Below are 13,453 nucleotides of genomic sequence, written 5' to 3'. Positions count from 1 at the left end.
ATTCTTTTATTTGTGTGCTTTGTTTTGTCCATCATTTCCCTGAGATCCAATTCAAATTTTTCCATCTGTTTTACCATTTACTGTTTGAGTGTTCAAAATCGGTTGTCTTGTCCTCTAGTTGACATATTCTTTCTTCTGCCTCTTCACATCTGCTATTGTGTGTCTCTAATATGTTTTTTATTTGGTCTGTGGCATCCTTAACCACTGTGATATCTGCTATTTTTTCTGTTAATTCATTCACATTCCTCTTTATGCTGTTCTAGTGTTTTCTTCTTTTTTTTTAACAAGGCATGGCACCGGGAATCGAACCCGGGTCCTCTGGCATGGCAGGCAAGCATTCTTGCCTGCTGAGCCACTGTGGCCCGTCCTCTAGTGTCTTCTTGATCTCCTTTATGTCATTAGCCATCCCATTTATTTTATTTTGTAGAGTTATATGAACATCCTTTTTTTTGTTTGTTTCTGAAAACAAGTTTTATTTAAATAAGAGTTTAAATACATTACATAACATTAAACTGAAGAGGGGAAAAAAAACCCCAAAACCAGTTTTATTCAACATGACATTGGGCAGCTGCTGCTAATAAAATGCAAGCTCTACAGCTAGCTACACGACCAATACATCAGTTTGAAATTTGTTCCTTTGTCAAAAGTTTAACTCTGATAAAAGTTTGGCCTCATACCACGGTGGCTCTTCGGTTGGACAACTCTTAGCTACGATATTCTGTCTGTCAAAAAGAACAAAGACCTTGGTGGCAAGCCACACTGCAGAGGAATGGCCAAGGAGCTTCTGGCCAAACATAGCTGTCTGTGATCTTGGGGTTCTGGGCGTGGCTGAAACATCACGTTATTGCCTTGTTTCAGACTGAACACTGCCAGGCGCCTACTGCTTGACCTCTGTTTAAATGAGGGACTTGAAGACTAGACAGCATGTCTCTTTTCAGTTTATTGCATGAAGCAGTTACACTAGTCCAAGTTAAAAGCGGACACCAAATGGTTACATTGTACATGCTGTGAGGTTTTTAAACTTGTGACAAGGGACAGAAGGGAAATTTTCTATTCATTGCAAGGAAATCCTCACTTAAGCTTCAGTGAGCCACAAGCACTTAAAACCCATGAACCTTCAACTGGTTGTCCTTAGCCAGTCCAATCTCTACAAGGAACTGGCATATGTTCTTGCGCTGGTCACCCTGTAGCTGAATCACTTCTCCATATTCTGGATGCTCAATTACAGTACCATTGCAGGCAAATTTCTTCTTAAACGCCTTCACTAGTTTCTTTTTATCGTAATCATCAGCGATCCCCTGGACAGTGGTAAGGGTCTTCCTGCCGTTTCTCTGTTGAATTCTTATATGGATATAATCCTCAGTCCCAGCAGGAAGCAGGTCATCACCCTTACTTGCATCAGCAAAGGGGTCGAAAGAGTGGAGGTTCTGGATAGCGGACATACGATATGATTCCTTTTCCTTGGTGGAAACGGCCTGCGGAAGGCGGCAGCGGGAGAAGGCGGGCAGGGGGGACGGAGCGTCGGGAAGCGAGGGGGCTCGAGGGGGAGGTTGCTGAGTCCTTGGCGGTGGCTCAGTGACTGCTATATGAACATTTTTGATTAGTTGTTCTGGCATCTGTGTCTCCACTGGTGTTTGAATTTGGTCATTAGCCTGGGCTATAACTGTGCATCATGATATGCTTAGTGATCTTCTGCTGTCTTCATGGTATGTAAATATCTTGATTAGTTTACTTCGGCAGTTGATTTCCTTCAGCAGTCTAAAGTCTTGTATTTGCGAGTTGGATGTGGAGCAGGACACAATAGTGCAGTGATATGTTGCAGCACAGGTATAGACACAGGTTTGGGATGCTACGCTGGTGCCTGTGAGCCTGGGTGCCCCATGGCAGGGAGGATGTGCCTGTGCCGGTACAGGTTTCTCTGGGGTGGAGCCTTGGTATGTGCTAGTCTAGGGCGTGGGGCCGTTTGTGAGTGTGCACAGAGCTCAGGGTAGTGGGTCAGCGTTGCATGTGCATGGGTTGGGAGTGGATATGGCCTGACTGTGCAGATCATCACTTGCCCAGAGCTGGGGGGTGTGACTGGGGTCTGTGCTCATGTGTGGATCTGGGAGGGCTGTAAACTGATGCATATGTGTGCAGAGCTTGGGGAACGGTGTGAGGTTGTAGGACTGTATGGGCTAGGGGTGGTGTAGCTGGAGCATGGATGTAAGTGCCTGCAGCCTTCATGTGATGTTGACCACCTGCAGGGTGTAGGGAGGAGGAAGTAGGGCTTGGGAGAGGCCGGGCAAGGCTGCACTTTTGCAAGAGGGGTGGGTTGGGTTGGTGCAGGCGTGTGCATGCTTGGAGTGGGTAAGCTCATGAGGGTTTGGCGGGGTGGAAGCACTTGGAGCGCAGGGAGGTGGGGTGGGTGATGGGGTTCAGGTGTTTGGGGTGCAGTGTGAGTCATGGGTCTGCTCTGGTGAGGGTAGTGTGTTCAAGTTACTCAGGTTGGCTTTATTTCATAGTCTAACCGTCCGTCTCTCCATCCGTGCACTCCTGAGGGCTCTGGGCTTCGCATTAAGCTGTTTGCACCAGCTGGATGGTCTCTGGTTCTCTGCTTCTCATTTCTTCTCCCCTCATCTCCCTGTCTGTACCCTCCTGAGGGCTCCAGGCTTCTGTATTAGGCTGTTTGTACCAGCTGGATCCTCTCAGGTTCTCTGCTTCTCAATTCCTCAGGTTTTGTGACCAGGGCCACCCTATGTGGTGCAGAAGTCTCCCCAGCTCACTTACACCCTGAAATCACTGTCTCAGTCACTCTCCCATCCCTTCTCTAGCTGTTCCTTGGAGCAATGTTGAATTCAATCTATCGTATTCTGCCATCTTCCCAGAACTTCCCGTATTATGTCTTGAAGTCAGGTAGTGTTCTAGTTTGCTAGCTGCCAGAATGCAGCACACCAGAAACAAATTGGCTTTCAATAAAAGGGGATTTATTTAGTTAAGTACAGTTCTTCAGAGGAAAGGCAGCTAACTTTCAACTGAGGTTCTTTCTTACATGGGAAGGCACAGGGTGATCTCTGCTGGCCTTCTCTCCAGGCCTCTAGGTTCCAACAGCTTTTCCCGGGGTGTTTCCTTTCTGCATCTCCAAAGGCCTGGGCTGAGCTGTGAGTGCTGAAATGAGGTATGCTGAGCTACTTAGGCTGTGCTAATTGAACTTTCTCATTTACGCACCAGTCAATTAAATATCATTCATTGCAGCAGGCACATCTTCTAGCTGACAGATGAGGTTCACATGCCATGTCCACAGCAGTAGAACTAGACACCTTCACCTAGCCAAGTTGACACCTGAACCTAACTACCGCAGATAGTGTGAGATCTCTCACTTCATTCTTCTTTCTCAATATAATTTTAGCTATTTGGGGCACTTTGCCCTTCCATATAAATTGGGTTATTGGTTTTTCTATTGCCTCAAAGTAAGTAATTTTTTTGGAATTTATTTGGTATTGCTTGAATCTATAAATGAACTTGGGTAGAATTGACATCTTAACTATATTTAGTCTTCCAGTCCTTGAACACGGTATGCCCTTCCATTTATTTAGATCTTCCATGATTTCTTTTATAAATTTCTCAGTTTTTTCTATATAGGTTCTTAGTTAATTTGTTCCTAAATATTTTATTATATTGGTTGCTATTATAAATTGAATTAAAAAAAATTTCCTCCTCCTATTGCTCATTACTAGTGTACAGATACACTACTGATTATTGGGTGTTGATCTTGTACCCTGCTACTTTGCTGTACAAAGTGAAGCCATCAGGTCCTGGGTTTTTTTTTTTGTGAGAAATTTTTGATGCCTGATTGGAACTCTTTACTTGTTATTGGTTTGTTATTCGTTATATTCTCTTATGATTTTTAAAATTTCTTCATGATCTGTGCTGATAATTCCCCTCTCATTTCTGATTTTATTTTTTTGTATCCTCTCTCGTTTCTTCTTTGTTAGTCTAGCTAGGAGACCATCAATTTTATTAATTTTCTCAAAGAACCAACTTTTAGTCTTGTTGATTCTTTCTATTATTTTATTGTTCTCCAGCTTGTTTATTTCTGCTTTGGTCTTTACTATTTCTCTTCTTTTATTTGCTTTTGGGTTAGTTTGCTGTTCTTTCCCTAAATTTTCCAGGTGAGCAGTTAAATCCTCAAGTTTTGGTTGTTCTTGGGTTTTTTTTTTCTTTATTCTTGTTTTTTAATATAGACATTTAGGGCAATAAATTTTCCTCTCAGCACTACCTTTGCTGCATCCCATAAGTATTTGTATGTTGTATTCTCATTATCATTCATCTCTAGATATTTACTTATTTCTTCGGCAATTTCTTCCTTGACCCACTAATTATTTAAGAGTGTGTTGTTTAATCTCATGTATTTGTGAAAGCTCTGGTTCTTTTGTGATTATCAATTTCCAACTTTATTCGTTGTGATCAGGGAAAGTGCTTTGAATAACTTCAATCTTGTTAAATTTATAGAGATTCAGTTTATGTCTCAGTATATGATCTGTCCTGGAGAACGTTCCATGTGTACTAGAGAAAAATATGTATCCTGGTGTTTTGGAATGTATGTCTATTAGATCTAGTTCATTTATCTTATTGTTTAGGTTCTCTTTTTCCTTGTTGTTCTTCTGCGTGATTGTTCTATCTATAGTGGAGAAAAAGTAAGTCTCCCACTGTTACTGTTGATACGTCTGTTGCTCCTTTAAGTTTTCCAATATGTGCCTCATGTACTTTGGAGCTCCTTGATTGGGAGAGTACACATTTATGATTGCTGTTTCTTCCTGGTGAATTGTCCCTTTTATTAATATGTAGTGTCCTTTGTCTTTTATGCTGTCTTTGCATTTAAAGTCTATTTTGTCTGATATTAGTATAGCTACTCCTGCTTTCTTTTGGTTTTAGCTTGCATAGATCTTTTTCCATGCTTTCACTTTGTCTGTGCCCTTGAGTCTAAGATGAGTCTCTTGTAAACAGCATATAGATGGATTATGTTTTTTGATCCATTCTATCAAAATGGTGTGTATCTTTTAATTGGTGAATTTAGTCCATTGACATTCAAAGTAATTACTATAAAAGCAGTTCTTGATTCTACCATCTTGTCCTTTAGTTTTTATTTGTCAGATCTGTATATTATTTTCCTTCTCTCTCTCTTTTCCTTTAAATTACCTTTACTGATATTCTTCAATTCTGTGCCCTCCTCCAGACCTCCCTCTTCTGTCTTTTTTAATCAGCTGATAGGGCTCCCTTTTGTATTTCTTGTAGGGTTGGTCTCTTGTTGACTGGTTCTCTCAATCTTTCTTTGTCTTTGAAGATTTTAATCTGTCCTTCAATTTTGAAGGATAACTTGGCTGGATAAAGGATTCTTGATTGAAAGCCTTTCTCATTCAGGGTCTTAAAAATACTGTACCACTGCCTTCTTGCTTCAGTGGTTCCTGTTGAGTAGTCTGAAGTCAGTCTTATGTGTTTTCCCTTGTGTGTAATAGATTGCTTTTCTTGTGCTGCTTTCAGGACTTTCCATTTCTCTTCAACACCTGACATTCTGATTAGTGTTTGTCTTAAAGTCAGCTTGTTCAGACGTATTCTATTTGGAGTTCACTGGGCCTCTTTGTGCATATTCTTATCTTTTATATGGGTTGGAAAGTTTTCTCCTATTGTATTTTCAACTAACTTTCCCAACCCTTTACTCTTCTCTTCTCCTTCTGGGATACCAGTAATTCTTATATTCTTGTGCCTCTTGTTGTCCATCATTTCCCTACGATCCATTTGCATTTTTTCCATCTTTCTTGCCATTTGTTCTTTTGTGCACTCTATTTCTATCGTTCTGTCTTCTAGCTCATTTATTCTTCCTTTTCCTTCTTCAAATCTGCTATTGTGTGTCTCCAGTATTATTTTTTATTTGGTCTTACTGTATCTTTCATTTCTGTGAGAGCTGCCATTTTTGTATTTTACCTGCTGAATTCTTCTTTATGCTCTTCTGATGTCTTCCTGATATCCTCTGTTTCTTTATAAACACCCTTGAGTAATTTTTCCATATTCTGTGTCCCCTCTAGAATGTTGATTTGGTCGTTTGGCTGGGCCATTTCTGCTTGGAATTTTGTGTGCTTTGTCATTATCTTTTGTGTTCTGGGTATTTGATTATCTCGATATGGTTATTATGCAAGTTGGTTTCCTTCACTCTTCTAAAGTTTTGTATTTCCTTAGTTTTTGCTGAGTGTTTCCTTTTACACTTTATTTGTTGGTTATTATCTGCTCAATCAAGGTTTGGATCTCATGTAGGGGATACAGTTGAACTTAAAGGCCTGTTATAAGGTAGGCCAGGGTGTATGGGTACCCCAGTGGCGGAGGGCTGACTACCATGCAGGAGACCCAAGCTGAACTCCTAGCCTATGCACACACACACACAAACCCCAAAACACAGAGATAATGATAATAAAATAAGATAGTAATATAATAAAAATATGAAACACAACAAGAACCACTACAAAATACACCTCGACAGTAGTAGGCACCAGAATCAAAAGAAGACACCCCAGGACATACTGGGAGTGAAGTTAGTTAGGTGCCCACCAGAGAGAGAGATCATTTAAGAGAAAAATAATAATAGTAATAAATGAAATGGAGTAGTAAAAAATATGTGAAGTAAAAAATGCGAAATGAGTAAAGTACATGTATAAAAACCAAAAAAGTAAAAAGGACAATTATATTACTAATAAAAATGTATAGAAATAATACGCTTTAAAAGAGGGAAAATAAAAATGAATATAAAGAAGAGTAAAATTAAAAAATGAACATGGAAATAAAGACCTAGGCAGATAGCCAGCTTGCCTGCACTAATTGCTTCTCCCCATCAGGTGGCGATTGTGAGGCTTCTCCCTGAAGCTCTCCCCTCCCTGTGTGGCACACCCGATCTGCACTTACAAGGTCTAGCCTCCAGATGGCGGGCCCGAGTCTCCTCCTTCCTCAGCCCTGCCCCTCCTGACCAGAGCGACTTGAGGTCTGTCTGCTCAGCAGGGCTGCTCTTCCACCAGGGGCCACCAGCCAGCGCCTCTGTGCTGGGGGACCAGGGAGCTGACCAGCATGTGGGGGATCAGCTGATCAACTGATCCGCAGCGCTGGTGGGCCTGCCACACACCATGACTGTAGGTGGCTATTTCCATACCCGAGTGGGTGACCACTCTCCCCACCCCAAGGCCTGCCCTGCAGTGGATAATCACCAGCCTCTGTGTTCCCTGTAGGCACTTTCCACCACAACCATGTTGGGAGGTATTCCCAGCCGACAGCTGTGCAGACTGGAGCCGAGGAGTGTGAATTCCCTCCAGTTGCACCTCTGGTGCACCGCAGCCAGCCTGGTGGAGATCCCTGTCACCTGACCCACTCACTCTTCCCTTATCTTCTTCCCTCCAGAATTGCCTAAACACCATCCTAGACTACTCACACCCCGGGATCTGCAGTCCTGGACATTTTCTTCCTGTCTTCTATCTTGTTTCATGGGACAGGAGTGAACTCACTCCACTCCGGTCCACCATCTTACCTGTCACTTGTTTTTAAACAGGTTTCTTCCCATTTTTTTTCTTTGTTTTTTTTTTGGGGGGTGGTGGTGGTGCATGGTCTGGGAATTGAACCTGGGTCTTCCACATGGAAGGTGAACATTCTTCCACTGAGCCACCTATGTACCTACCTCCCCCCATTTCGAAGGGCAGTTTTCTTGCATATAGAATTTTTGGTTGGCAGGTTTTCTCTTTTAGAATCTTAAATATATCAAATCATACCACTGTGTTCTCACCTCCATGGTTTCTGCTCAGAAATCCTCATATAGTCATTTTGGGCTTCCCTTGTATGTGATGAATTGCTTTTCTCTTGCTGCTTTCAGAATTCTCTTTCCCTTTGACATCTGACATTCTGATTAATAAGTGTCTTGGAGTATGTCCATTTAGATCTATTCTGTTTGGGGTACACTGACTTCTTGGATCTGTAATTTTATGTCTTTCCGAAGAGATGGGAAATTTTCAGTGAATTTTTACTCCCATTAGTCATTCTTCTCCTTTTTCTTTCTCTTTTCCTTCTGTGACACCCACGGCATGTGTATTTATGTGCTTCAGGTTGTCATTCAGTTCCCTGAGACCTTGCTCATATTTGTCCATTCTTTTCCCTGTGTTTTCTTTTGTGTGTCGGATTTCAGATGTCCAGTCCTCTAGTTCACTAATCCTTTCTTCTGCCTCTTCAAATCTGTTGTTGTAGGTCTCCATTGTTTTTTTTTTGTCTCTTCTATTGTACCTTGATTTGTCTTTTTGAACTTTCGAGTTCTTATTGTTTGCCCATTGTCTTCTTTATATCCTCTCTCAACTCATTGATTTGATTTTTGTGAGATTTCCCATGTCTATTAGATCATCCTGAATTAGTTGTTTCAACTCCTATATGTCATTTGAATTGTGGGTTTGTTCTTTTGACTGGTCCATAGCTTCGATTTTCCTAGTATGACTTGTTATTTTTTACTGGTGTTTAGGCATTTGATTTCTTTAGTTTATTCTGAAGGTTGTCTTCAGTCTTTTACCTAGGGTTTTCTTGCTGAATAGCTTTGTTCTCCATCTGTTCTTTGGCATTCAGTTCAACTTATTCTAGACTTCTAGCATAGGTTCTGTTCAATTGATCAGAATTTTTCAGTTCTTGGCCTTCTTTTTCTTACCCTGCTTATATGGACCTTTTTTTAAACTTTAGTTTTAGGAAGGTCTCCTTAGGTATTATAGACCTCAGTCAGATATTCTCAGACTGGACTGGCTCAGTTCTCAGGAGGAAAGAGTCACCAGCATCAGTTTTCCGCAAATGTGGACCTAGCAGATTGTCAGACTATCCTGTGAAGCCTCTAGACTCTGCTTTTCCTGTCCTGCCCTGAGTGTAGCCCAGGATGTGATGCTTGTCTGCAGCTTTCCAGTAGGGTAAATTGATGTGGTGCCTTTAATTTTAGCAGACTCCCTGTGGGGGCATGGTTGAAACAGAGGTGAGGTTGTAGGTTGGCATTAATTGCTTCAGTTTTCCAGCCCCCGGGGCCTGAATTCCTTGAAGGAAGGATCCCACTTGAGCTGGGTCCCACTTTTCTCTTGGGGGAAGATAAATCCTTTTAGAGAATTAACTCCTTTCACCTGACTGGTTATTCTGTCTCCCAAACAAGCTTAAATCTGCCCTTGCCTGAGAAGGCTTCCAGTTCTATCTAATGAGCTGTTAAGAAGTAGGAGCAAATAAATAAATAAAGCCTTTTTAGAGCCCGTCTCTCCCCCACCCCCGTTTGTCAGTCAAGAACTTAAGTTGGTGCATGGCTCTCTGTATCTCCAGGTTCTGTGTGCTCCCCTTTTGTTGGAGTCCAACTCTTTTCCAATAATTTGTGCTGTCTGACTCAAAAAGACACTTTTCCCCCATCAGTCCTGCCCCCTCTCCATGGAGTCAACAACTCCTAGTATTCTTAGTGCTTATTCCAGGTTTATCTGTGCTGGGAGCCTATTTTCAGTAGTTAGTTTATTCCGCAGTTGGAGCTTGGTTAAGCTAAGCCCTTGCTACTAGTAAAATCTGTTCCTTTCCCCTTGGGTAACCAGGCTGCGATGCCCATGGGGAAAGAGTCCTGGGCTCTGTGACTTTGGGGACTTACAGTTCTCTGTGGGGTCTCAGCCAGTCCACTTGCTACAGACTGGTGTACACGTGTTTCGGGTCACTGATATGGCCCCAGCAATTGTTCTGTAGTGTTCCTGGCTATTTACTAGCTGCTCTGGAGGACAAACTAAATTCCACACCTCACTAAATTGTTGTCTTGTCCCACCTCTCTCCTACGAATTTTTAATTTGTTCCTTTGACTGTTTCTTAGTATAGCTTGGAATCCTTGCCTTGAGGGTGGGGACATCTGATTGTCTTGATGAGATTATTCTGAAGATCAGTCTGTTTCGCTTATTGATTGGATTTGTGTTAAGGCTATTCTTTGACTCTTGATTCTTCAGTATTTCCTAGCCAAAATAGTGCCAGGGGTCCATTCTGGGGTTGGTGACCAGTTCCAGAGGGCCATAGGAGAGGGTCAAGAAAGACACCTAAACATTTTTATTTGAATTCTCCAATGTTGTGCTTTTCTGGCTTGTCTAGCAGTTGGCATTCTTCACCAAGAATCTTTTTGGACCACTCCCTGAAAGTGTGCTTTCCAGTCTGCTAGAGATGGCACACTTCAGCAGCCTATTCCCCACATTCCTAAGAAGACAGTATTTTCTTTTTCCTCTCTGGCTTTTTGCCTCTGATGCAGATCTAAACATTGGAGCTGGTGAAAGCAGTGGGGCCAGTGGTCTAAATTTGCTGGGTCAGCACTGGCCTGTGTCGCCTTCTGTTCTTGGTGATGGGGACTTCTGCAGTCCTCACAGTCCACAGCAGCCCCACCAGGCAGTTACTGGACCATCTGGAATCTGCTTGCCTCGAGGACGGGGAATGTATGCGATGAGGCTCTGCCACACGAGTTACAGTTTTTCATGCAGTTTCTCAGTCTCTTAGTCCCACTTTTTCTTGGATGCTGTGCAGTACTCCCTTAGTCTCTGGAGCCCCAGAACAGCTTTTAGGACTGTTTCCTGCCTGTCCATTAGCTGTTATTGGGAAAGGAGGGAGCCCTGCCACTCCCTATTCCACCATCTTCCCGTAAGTCATCCTAGGAGATTTTTAATTTCTGTTACTGTGGTCTTCGGCTCTGTTTTGTTCTTCTTCAAAATTTCCTCCTCTATTGATATTCTCTCTATGTTCTTCTGTCATTTTCCTGGTTTCCCTTAGTTCTTTGTCCATGTTTTCCTTTAGCTCTTTGAGCATATTTAGGACCATTATTATAAAGTCGTTTTCTGGAATGTCCTAGGTCTAATCCTCCTTATTGGTGGTTTCTAATGCTTTCAGCATATCCTTTGCCTGGGCCATTGCTTCTTGTTTCCTAGTATATATTTTTAAATCTTTTGTGATAAACTGGAAATTTTGATATTTTAAAGTGTTAAATGCAGGAATGTAGTATCTGAAGTGTGTGTTCTTAAAACTCATAACTCAGAAAGCGTTATGACAGAGCTTTCTTGAATGCCAGGAGCTAACACACACACACACACACACACACACACACACACACACACACACATACACATGAAAACATGTTTCCCAACCTGTGAGTGCTCTTCTGTACAAGGACTTCAGAGTACAGCTTCAGTACACAACGTGAGGACTGCCCTAATCATTTTTGCACATGCATCTTCCCTTGGGCATGCACATTTGGCCCTGGGAATTCCCCTACTTATATGAATCTGAATATCCTTTCTTCCCTTGGAAATGGTTTCCTCATGGTACTGCACTGTGTTTTCTACAACCATAAATCCCTTGCCTCAAGCAGCTGTACTGGACTGCTCTCCCATAGCGTTGTGTAGGAGAGGTCTCTGTGGTTAGCGTGTTTTGAGATGGTGAGTCCCTCAGGGTACCACTGGACATATTAGGCCAGACATACATGCTCCAAGTATTTGCATTTGGGTTACTCTGTTCAGAACAGGGTTAGGGATCCATATTGGGAGTGTGGGCTGGCTCCGTGCTGAGCCAGTGAGGGTTGGGGGAGGGGCCAGCCAGGGCTCTAGGAGATCCTACAGCTTATTTATTTTCTTATTAGAGAAGTTGTGGGTTTACTGAACAACCACATATAATGCATATAATACAGCGTTCCCATATATTACCCTATAAACACTTTTCAGGTTTCTTGTGGTATATTTTTTTACAGTTCATGAAAGAATACTTTTATAATTGAACTATTAACTATAGTCCATTGTTTGTAATAGGGTTCACTATATTATAAAGTCTTAGGTTTAAAAAAGTTTTTGTTCTTGTAGGATATATACACCCTAAAATTTCCCATTTTAGCCGTATTCATATATATAACCTGTTAATTTTATTCACAATGTTGTGCTACCATCTCCACCATCTGTTACCTAAACTTTAAAATCAACTGACATCAATACTCTGTACAATTAAGTATTAACTCCCCTTTTCTTATCCTCACCCTGTCCCTTGGTAACTGCTATATTCTAGATTCTGGCTCTATGAGTTTGCGTATTTCAGTTTGCTGCCAGAATGCAATATACCCGAAAGGGATTGGCTTTATAAAGGGGATTTATTAAGTTACAAATTTACAGTTCTAAGGCCAAATTAAGGCATCAGCAAGAGGATACCATCACTCAAGAAAGGCTGATTACGTCTGGAGTTTCTCTGTTACGTGGGAAGGCACATGGTGACATCTGTTGGCCCTTCTATCCCAGCTTCTGGTTTTGAACTGCTCACTTACCTCCTGGCATCTTCTGGGTCATTTTCCTTCTGCATCTATAGACTTCTGTGTCCTCTCCAGAATGTCCCTCTCTTGAAGGACTCCAGTAATTGATTAAGACCCACCTTGAATGGGTAGGGTCACATCTCTAAGGGAACAGCCTAATCAAAATGCCCCACCCAACAATAGGTGTTCCCCCACAAGATTGGATTAAAAGAACATGGCTTTTCTGGGGTACAAAACAATTTCAAACCAGCGCACTTATTTTAATTATTTCATATTAGGTCATACAGTATTTGTCCTTTTGTGTCTGGTTTATTTTACTCATGATGTCTTCAGAGTTCATCCACGTTGTTGCATGTATCAGAACTTCATTACTGTTTATATCTGAATAATACTCCATTGTATGAATATACCACACTTTGTTTATCCGTTCATCAATTGATGGACACTTGGGTTGCTTCCATCTTTTGGCAATAGTGATTAATGCCACTGTGAGCATTCATGTGCAAATATTGGTTTGAGTCCCTGCTTTCAAAACTTTTGGGCACATACCTAGAAGTGGGATTGCTGGGTCAATGGTAATTCTGTATTTAGTTTTGTGAGGAACCACCAAATTACCTTTCACAATGGCTGCACCATTTTACATTCCCACTAGCAGTGAATGAGTGTTCCTCTTTCTCCACTTCCTCTCCAACACTTGTGATTTTCTCTTTTTTAATAGTAGCCATTCTAAAGTGTGTGAAATGATATCTCATTGTAGTTTTTTTTTTTTTTTTTGGTATGTGGGTGGGAATTCTACCATTGAACTACCCTTGCACCCCCTCCCCTGGTTTTTTTTTTTTTTTCATTAAAAAGAACTTTATATTAAAATAAGTTCAAATTTACAGGGTAGTTACAAAAATAATGTAAATCCTATAAAGAGGACTCCAACATATCCCTGTACCTTCAGATACCCAGATCCTACAATTTTAACTTTTTGTCACATTTGTCATATCATTCTCTCTATCCATTTCTAAAAACGTGAGTGTGGGTTGTGTACATCATGCTCCCTGAGTACTGAATAGTACTGCCAAGTACGTTTCCCAAGAAGAAGAATACTCACTTATATGCTTTCTTAAGTGCAGTTATCAAGTACAAGCAGTTTAA

General features: G+C 41.6%; 1 protein-coding gene and 1 pseudogene across 1 annotated transcript in view; one reads left to right on the top strand and one right to left on the bottom strand.

Annotated features, from left to right (window-relative positions):
• Nucleotides 1–13,453, top strand: part of MRPS25 (mitochondrial ribosomal protein S25) — a 72,690-nt gene that overhangs the window by 30,046 nt on the left and 29,191 nt on the right. The window lies entirely within an intron of this gene.
• On the bottom strand, nucleotides 796–1,636 carry LOC143646964 (eukaryotic translation initiation factor 1 pseudogene; annotated as a pseudogene).

This window comes from Tamandua tetradactyla, chromosome 9, assembly GCF_023851605.1.
Source record: "Tamandua tetradactyla isolate mTamTet1 chromosome 9, mTamTet1.pri, whole genome shotgun sequence".
Lineage (NCBI taxonomy): Eukaryota > Metazoa > Chordata > Mammalia > Pilosa > Myrmecophagidae > Tamandua > Tamandua tetradactyla.
Note: the sequence above shows the minus strand (reverse complement) of the source record. Positions and strands in the feature narration are given on the sequence as shown.